The sequence below is a fragment of the Pituophis catenifer genome, unplaced genomic scaffold (assembly GCF_029215685.1).
Source record: "Pituophis catenifer annectens isolate HBS135680 unplaced genomic scaffold, rPitCat1.0.hap2 SCAF_18, whole genome shotgun sequence".
Classification (NCBI taxonomy): Eukaryota; Metazoa; Chordata; class Lepidosauria; order Squamata; family Colubridae; genus Pituophis; species Pituophis catenifer.
In genome coordinates, this window is record NW_027256898.1 from 525,151 (window position 1) to 534,215 (window position 9,065).

A 9,065-nucleotide genomic window follows, 5' to 3' on the forward strand; every position below is an offset into this window, starting at 1 on the left:
AGAACACAGAAGATAGAAAGGCCGGGCTGGAAGGGACCTCAGAGGTCTTCTAGTCCAACCCCTGCTCAAGCACGAGACCTGGCCTGGGCCATTCCGGACAAATGGCTGTCCAGTGTCTTCCGAGCCTTGAAGAGAAGTTACTGAAAGTAAAAAAACTTTGAATTTGACTATTTTGAAATCTGGGCTTGCCAAGATGATGATGGGAAGAAGGAAGACTGTTGTATATCTTTTGACCAGCTGGGGGCAGCCATCGCCCAGAAATGAAATACCTTCCCTCCCTTCCCTCAAGGTCCTTTCCCCTAGTTTAACCTCCTTCATCCCTCCTTTGTCTCTCTCCAACCAGACAAGCCAGCATTTCATCTTGGCTAAAGAAAACCACCATGAGGAGAGGAGAACACTTAACAGACACACAGAAACCTTTCTTTCTTTCTTTCTTTCTTTCTTTCTTTCTTTCTTTCTTTCTTTCTTTCTTTCTTCCTTCCTTCCTTCCTTCCTTCCTTCCTTCCTTCCTTCCTTCCTTCCTTCCTTCCTTCCTTCCTTCCTTCCCTCCCATCTAATTGCCTGGAAGATGCAGAATTGTTTGCATGTCTGAAAGGAAACAGTTTTTCTGTTTTTCTTCAGAGAAGGATCCAGCGCTTGGGTCCAGGCCCTATTTGGCTTTTCGGAAAGGCTGCTGGGTGTGGAGGGACGTTTCTGCTCCACTAACACCGAAAAAAGAGAGTTGAGAGGCTGTGATTTGGCTGTGTGACGTCAGCCGAAGGGAAGAGTTGGTGGGCGTTTCTGCTCTTTGTCAAGTATGGGCAGCAGCAGCAGCAGCAGCAGCCTCCGATTTGGAGAGGATGCTGAGTTTATGGGTGGCCTCAAATAAACTCAGCCCCCGCCCCCCCGCCTCCCCCCCGGGGAGTGTGTTTGTGTGAGGGGGAGCTGCTCCCTAGAAAGCAGAACAAAACTCAACAGGACAGCCCCCCCCCTCCTCAGCTATAGCTCTCCTCTATTTCTCCCCCAGAAGAGAAGAGAGGGGCTGCCCCCATTTCTCTGGATGCCTTATTTCCTCTTTCTTTTCTTTTTTTCTTTTTTCTGTTTCTTTCCCTCCCTCCCTCCTTCCTCTCTCTCTCTCCCTCTTTTCTTTCCATTCCCCCTCCCTTTCTTCTCTCCCCATCCTTCCTTCTTTCCTTTCCCTCTCTTCCTCCCTCCCTCCTTTCACCTCCTCCCTCTTCCTCTTCCCCCCTCCAAGTAACCCAAGCGCCTTGATTTCCCTAACCTAATTCCAACCTCCCCTCCTTCTTCATTAGAGAGATGTCATAATACTCCTTGCGGGAGACACCCTCCCCACGTCCTCTTTCAGACAAATATAACCCTTCGGCCAGCCCTTCCCTGCAGGAGCAGCTTCTCTTAGGAGCCATTAAAAAGGGGGTTTAAAAAAAGGGGGGGACATCCCTCTTTGGCGACTGGACAATTAAGAAGAGACGCGGGAGGCGAGGTCTCCAGGAGGGCTCCGGTGTGATAAAACCCCAATTTTTGGACCCTGCCTGGCAGGGAGGGGCTAATTTCCAAGGCTCTCCTCCCCCCCCTTCAAAGCTTGGTAACCGCCAATTTGGGGGGCCTGGGGCAGTGCTTTGCAGAAGCAGCAGCAGCAAACCCCTTTGCATTATTAACAGGCAATTTCTTTGGGGAGTGGGACGCTTCTCACACCCCACATGTTGTGCATACAGCGCCCGGTCTTCGGTGCTGGGCAAGGCGCCTGTTTTACAGTCGCCTCATGAAAAATGAAGAGGCCGAGCTGATTTTGGCAAGTGAAAATGACTTAACCCTGTTGTAAAAGTGCTGAATATTTAATGCCGGAGTTTATTAAATTTCTACAAGCATCAAGCTTGAACGCAACGGCGTGGACAGATTTTCCCAAGCTGGAAAAAAAAGTGGAGGGATGGTAGATTCGTGGTTTACAGGCCGTCCTCGACTTACGACCACAATGGAGCCCAAAATTCGCTAAGTGAGACATGAGACATGAGCGGAGTGACTTTGGTAAACCACTTCGGACCGTTTTATGACCATTGCCGCATCCTCAAAGATCACTTGACCTGTAGATATGACGGTTGCAGTGTCCCCGGGGTCACGCAATCCCCTTTTGCGACCTCCTGGCAAGCAAAGTCACTGGGGAAGCCGGATTCACTCAACAACCAGGTGACAACCCTGAACAGAAAGGTCGCAAAATGGGGCAAAACTCACAACTGTCTTACTTAGCAACATAAATTTTGGGCTCAGTTGTGGTCATAAGTCAAGGACTATCATCCATGCCGGTTGCCAGGCACCCCAGGGTTGATCACACGACCACACGGGGATGCTGCGATGGGTTATAAGTGCGAGGATCAGCTGTAAGTGTGAGGACCAGTTGTAAATCAATTTTTTTCAATGCTGCTATAACTTTGAACCATCATTAAAAGAATCGTTGTAAATCAAGGACTCCCTTTTATAACCTGGGATTAGGTTCACAACCAACCTTCTGCTAGTTTTTAATCACTTTGGGCAATTTTTCGGTGGGTACGGAGGGAGGGGGAAAGGCCGGCACCTGATGCCAACCTGCACCCACACTTTCGCCCTAATTTTCCCACAAAAGGACCTGCTGAAGCCAATTTGGAGAACGGCTCCGAATCCCCAATATAAAAATCACATTTGGCCAGTCCAGATGGCTGAGGTTATAAATTTTATTCTGTATTTATTTTATTTTTCCCCCCTCTAGGTTATATACCATCCCGTCCTCTCTGCTATTTGAAGTAATGGCTTCCTTCATCTTACTTCTCATAATATATAACGCCTCGTGTTGCTGCAATGGGATTGCCAAGCTCATTTGTCACACAGACCTTGCTCCGTGTGTGTGTGTGTGTCTCTCTCTCTCTCTCTGTGTGTATGTGTTATGCCTCTGTTTTTGTGCAGAGCCACCAAACCGCATTCCAACCTTTCTCTAATTGCAACCATAAAAACCTCACATTTGCAGCTCAGATCCCAGGTTTTCCTTTCGATGCACAGATATTTTCACGGCAAATATCGGATGAAGGCAGGGGATGACTTGGGAAGGAAGGGCGCAGGGCCCCCCCCAGGCCCCCCATTAACTTAAAACAAATTGCTGCCATCGTGAAGGAGCGAGTTTCCCCCTCCGAGTCTGGGGCGGTGGGGAGAAAACCGGTGCCAGGCCTCTCGTCCAATTAAAATGGATGTGATCGATCTCGGGTGTCGGTGGCGGAGATGGTTGGAACCTAATGAATGGCTGTGTTTTCCTCTGCTGAAATTATTTTTGGGGGGAAAAAATGAAGAAAAGGCTTGCTTAAACGTTTGATGGCTTATTTCTCCATGGTGGGGAGGTTTTGGAGATCAAAACCTGGTTCTATTAGATCTCTCAGCAGCTTCTGATACCATCGACCATGGTATCATGCTGCAGCAGTTGAGGGGGTTAGGAATTGGAGGCACCATGCTACGGTGGTTCTCCCCCTTCCTCTCCGACCGCTCGCAGTTTGTGTTGGCAGGGGGGCAGAGGTCGACCTCAAGGCGCCTCTCTTGGGGGGTGCCACAAGGGTCGGTCCTCTCGCCCCTTCTGTTCAACATTTATGTGAAGCCGCTGGGTGAAATCATCCGTGGTTTAGGGGTGAGAGTCCATCAGTACGCTGGTGACACCCAGCTGTACATCTCCACCCCAAACCACCCCAATGATGCCCTTGATGTGATGTCCCACTGCCTGGAGGCCGTGGGGGTCTGGATGGGGAGAAATAGGCTCAAGCTCAACCCTTCCAAGACTGAGTGGCTGTGGCTCCTGGCGTCCCAGTATAGTCAGCTGGTGCCATCGCTGACTATTGGGGGTGAATCTTTGCCCCCCACAGAGAGGGCTCGCAATCTGGGCATCCTCCTGGACTCACGGCTGTCTTTAGAAGAGCACATGACGGCCGTAGCCTGGGGGGCTTTTTATCAGGTTCGCCTGATCCGCCAGTTGCAGCCCTTTCTGGACCGGGAAGCCTTGCGCACGGTCACTCACGCCCTCGCCACCTCCCGTCTGGACTATTGTAATGCTCTCTACATGGGGCTCCCCTTGAAGAGCACTCGGAGGCTCCAGCTGGTCCAGAATGCGGCCGTGTGGGTGGTTATGGGCGCACCTCGTTACGCCCATGTAACACCTCTCCTGCGCGAGCTGCACTGGCTCCCAGTGGTCTTCCAGGTGCAATTCAAGGTGTTGGTCACCACCTTTAAAGCGCTCCATGGCATAGGACCAGGATATCTACGGGACCACCTTCTGCCACCAATAGCCTCCCACCGACCAATCCGCTCCCACAGAGAGGGTCTCCTCAGGGTACCGCCAGCCAAGTTATGTCAGCTGGCGACACCCAGGAGGAGAGCCTTCTCTGTCGGAGCTCTTGCCCTTTGCAATGAATTGCCCCCGGATATTCGTGTGGGGCTCCATTGCGGTCATAAGTTGAGGATGGCCTGTAATGGCTTGAGGGTAGATCTTCCCAGCTTGCTGGAGTGAGGCTCCTGCAGGGTTTTGATTAAGCTGCCTTGCAAGGAGAAGAGGCCCATTTTGGAGACCAGGCATGCCGAAGGGGCCTTCACTATTGCAAAGACATTCTCACTTCGAAGGTCTCCAGACGGGGACTTTAAGGTTAGACCCGTTGAAGAACGCCTTCTCCAAAAGTCTGTTTTTTTTTCCAAAGTGCTTCTCTGGCCCCAAATCTCCAGAAACAGCCACCCCCGAGAACCTATTTACAAATGTATTTTTAAAAATGCCTTCCCAAAATAGATTTTTGCGGTGCAAATAGGTTGCAGCTGATGAATAAGGAAATCCTTGCCAGTAATCACTTCAGCAAGAGGTCACTAATGGATTTCAACCAAGATTCGGTTGGACAAACTGTTTCAGCTAAAAAGCTTTCTGTTCAAGGCTTCGGGTCAAAAAAAATACTTCTTTGGGTTCTTGTTTTTCCTGTCCTTAAAAACCGGTCCAGGGCTTTTAATTCTCCATTTAATTCTGATCTTCTTTGAGGCTTTGTCTCCACGGTGAACTTTGTATAGAAATTTTGGGGTTGGCTTCTGATCTGATGGACTTGGATTTTAAATTCCTGGGCAGTTCAGGAACACAATCGGGTAGTTTTCTGCAACAATAAACCCAAGATCTCCTTATCCTAGATTTGCCACAGAGAATTTGCTCGGGGCAAGAAGCCACTTTAAAGCTTGGCCTGGGTATCAGACTGTTAAATTTTGGCAGGAATAAAAAAATACCCCTCCTTGGTTAATAAATCACACGGAGTCTGACAGTCAGTGCCAGAAGGCTGCAAAAGTTTTGTGAATAAATAATAAAACCAATGCAGGAAAGTCCTTGATTTACAACCATTCATTGAGTGACCATTTGAAGATAGAACAGCACTGAAAAAGTTATCTATTGAGCAGGGGGTTGGACTAAAAGACCTCTAAGGTCCCTTCCAACTCTCTTCATTCTGCTCAAACCTGTGTTGTTTTGTTTTGGAGAGGGGAGCAAGTTTCCACTTGGGATGCCCCTTTGTGCACTCACAGCAGTGTGATGTTGTCAGCAGAATCCTTCCTGCAGTGACCGATGGGCGTTGCGATTCCACGCTCAGTCCAGGAAGTGCCACCAAAGAAGGATCAGCTTCTCCGGAGGCTCCAGTTCGTGTTGTGGTCATTTTGACAGCGAAAAGAAACACCAAAAGCAAAGAACCATCTTGGTGCCTTTCCAAATTCAAGATGTCGGTGAGTTGGACTAGAAGACCTTTGAGGTCCCCTCCAGCCCTACTGTCCTACGTTCTACAATTGAGCAGATGTGCCCCATCTGGATTTTTTTTTCCTCCTGCAAAAAGTCAGACACAAGTTAGTTAGTTGTCCAAGCTAAGATCGGTTCCTCTGGGGATGGCCCAGATCCATTTCACCCCCGACCTTCGACTTTGTAAGGAGGGAACCAGTGGTGGGTTTCAAAATTTTTTTACTACTGCTTCTGTGGGTGTGGCTTGCTGGGCGTGGCAGGGGAAGGATACTGCAAAATCTCCATTCCCACCTCACTCCAGGGGAAGGATACTGCAAAATCCCCATTTCCTCCGGATCAGCTGGGACTCAGGAGGCAGAGAATAAATGGGGGCAGGACCAGTCAGAATTTTTACTACAGGTTCTCCGAACTACTCAAAATTTCCGCTACCGGTTCTCCAGAACTGGTCAGAACCTGCTGCAACCCACCTCTGGAGGGAACCACACTTCAGCATCCTGTGTGAATGTTGTTTGTTGGGTTTTTAAGGGCAACTGGGTCACTCCTTTCTCCAGAAAATCTGCTGCTTCGGAAAGTTGTCACTTCGTATTATGTCGATTCCCTTCCTGGCTCTGCTTGCTTCCTCCTGCTCTCTCCCTGGGACAATTTGCCAGATCCTAAATAAACTCATCACTTCCATGATCCCCGATAAATCTTCATTACCATTCAATTCAGCGACTGCTCTAAATGGTTCTCCTCTGCCTTGATCAGTCCCAAATTGGCTGTTTACTTGTGCTCGCATGGAGAAGTTAATATTTTATCTCTAGTAAACGATGCCCCCTGGATTTTATTATCAACTGAAGGGGTGGAAATATATATCCCACCAGGAATTGTAGGTAGTCCTCAACATACGACAGTTTGTTTAGTGACCGAAATCACAACTATTCCTTTAGTGATGGTTCAAAGTTACCGCAACACTGAAAAAAGTGACGTATGACCATTTTTCACACTTACGACCGTTGCAGCATCCCCTGGGTCACGTGATCAAAATTCAGACGCTTGGAAGCTGACTTGTATTTATGACGGTTGCAATGTCCCATGGCCACATGATCCCCTTTTGCGACCATCTGACCAGCAAAGATCAATGGGGAAGCCAGATTCACTCAATGACTGCGTGACCAGCTGAACAACTGAAGTGATTCACTTAACAACAGTGGCGAGAAAGGTCGTAAAATAGAACAAAGCCCACTTAACAAATTTCTCGTTTAGCAGAGGAAATTTTGAGCTCAGTTGCGGTCATAAGTCAAAGACTTCTGTATATTTAGAAAAACCTCCAGTTTGTTCAGGACCCTGGAGAGATCCCTCGAGCCATCCTTGGTTTTTCTTCTTAAGCAAATCCCTTCTGTTATTAAGTGAGTCACACGGTTGTTAAATGAATCCAGCTTCCACACTGACTTAGTTTTGCTCCAAAAATGTCTCATACGACCGTGGGACACTGCAACTGTCATAAGATCAAGTCAGTTGCCAAGTGTCTGAACTTTGCTCTCGTGACCATGGGGAGCCTGCAACGGTCGTAAGTGTGAAACACAGTCCTAAGTCCCTTTCTCCCATTGTATCGTCAAACGGTCACTAAACAAATCGTTGTAAGTGGGAGGCTACCTGTAAATCTATTTTTGTTCCTGATCCATCTACAGACACTTGTCTGGAGTCCTTTTTGCCCAGCCTTCATCTTAATAGCCACAAAACTGGATTTCTTCCTCCGGGCGGTTTCTACCTCCTCTCTGAGGGGCAGAAAAAGCTACAAATAAAAATGTCAGAACAGCAAAACCTTGAAAAGGTCAGGATTATATTTCAGAGTCTGTTTGGCTCCTGATCTCCTCTTTTTTTTTACACTAAATTAAATCCACAGGAACACCTTTCTTTGATTTTAAGGCGCCAAGGTCTTAATTAATGCCTTTTTAATTAAGTCCTCGACCTACAACAGTCATTTAGTGACCATTCAAAAGCCCTGAAAAAAGGGCCATTTTTCACATTTATGACCGTTGCAGCATCCCCTGCAATGGTCACGTGAGCAAAATTCAGATGCTGGGTTGGCAACTGGCTCATATTTATGACCGTCACAGTGATTCCCTTTTGTGACTTTCTCACCGGCGAAGTCAATGGGGGAACCAGATTCATTCAACAACTGTGTTGTTGACTTAACAACTGTGGCAAGAAAAGGTTGTAAAATGGGGGCAAAACTCACTTAACCACTGTCTCGCTTAGCAATGGAAATTCTGGGCTCCATTGCGGTCGTAGGCCTGCAGGCAGATATATATCTTCTGTGCAGTATTCTCATTTAATCTGAATTAAACTCTGTTCTGGCTGCAGGCATCGGAAGGGAGCTGGGTTAACCCCCCCCCCAATATCTACAAACCCCCCCAAGGAGAAACCCCACATTCGGAGGACGCCAGCTGGGAATACGCAATTGCACGGGACGAGAAGCGCCCCCCCTTCACTCTCGCCAGCTCAGCCCCCTTGATGGAGGCTGCCTCCGGAGGTCTCTCTGGCGGGCAGGAGCCCCTGTTTCCCGGGGATTTGGCTGCTGCAGCAGAAAAGTCAAAGCGCATTTGAGTCAGCTCCTTTGAGCCTAACGCCTGCTGACTCTAAACACACTTGTGTCGTTTTCTTAACAACGAGACAGAAGGGGCTTGCCACGGCCTATTTCCCGGGTTTGTTTGACTTCCCGATGCAGGCGGGCTCTTTTAGTCTCTCCTTCAAGGACCAACCGGGGCACTTTTTGCTTAGCTGCTCTTCAAGGCCAGCGGAGTTTGGCTGATATTCCCAACTAGCTGGAATATATCAAAATTTCCTTCCTTCCTTCCTTCCTTCCTTCCTTCCTTCCTTCCTTCCTTCCTTCCTTCCTTCCTTCCTTCCTTCCTTCCCTCCCACTTTCCCTCCTTTAATGTCCCCTTTCCCTCCCTCCCTTTCTCCTCTCTTCCTTCTTCTAATCTTCCTTCCTTCCTCTAATCGTCCTTCCTCCCTCCCTCCCTCCCTCCCTCCCTCCCTCCCTCCCTCCCTTCCTTCCTTTGTCTGAGCTCTGTTGTTTTCCTGTAGATGTTTTATGCTCCAACTAGGTAACGTCATCAGTGCAAACCCCACTGCCTTCTAGCACTGATGATGCTACCTAGTTGGGTCATGGAACGTCTGCAAAAAAACCCCACATTGCAGCTCAGAAAACACCAAGGACCCCACAGGCTCTTCCACTGTTTGCTTCTTGTCCTGCCTTGAGATGCTTTGGAGAATAGGTTGACCCCCCCTCTTCTTTGTGGCAGCCTCTCAAATATAGTATGGTACT